Genomic DNA, 448 nt, shown 5'->3' on the forward strand with positions numbered 1-448 from the left:
CTTCGGGCTTTTCTTTTAGCTGGGCCAAAATCCAGCGCGGGAGCAGAAGGAGAGTTTGGCGCTTTCTTTTTACCCGATTTCTATGCGCGGCAAAACGCAAAATTCCATTGGATGCTGTATTTGCATCATGTAAATAATAAATAATACAGTACAAAATTTTATAATTATTTTTTTATAAATATATTTACATATACAATAACTAAATAAACTACACTAATTTAAAATTGCAAAATTTAACCTTTAAAAATGGAAAAAAATTAAAAATTTTAAAAATTAAAATCAAAACTACTAAAATAATTTTGAGACATCAAATGATTTCAAATGAAAATTTGATAAACATCAAAGTTGTAGAGGTCATGAAGATCTACAACTTTTATTTTGGTCATCTTGTCATTTGACTAAATTTGAACCTTTCAAATTTGAAATTTTAAAAAATGACAAGTTCGAA

Source organism: Miscanthus floridulus, chromosome 3, assembly GCF_019320115.1.
Source record: "Miscanthus floridulus cultivar M001 chromosome 3, ASM1932011v1, whole genome shotgun sequence".
NCBI classification, from domain to species: domain Eukaryota; kingdom Viridiplantae; phylum Streptophyta; class Magnoliopsida; order Poales; family Poaceae; genus Miscanthus; species Miscanthus floridulus.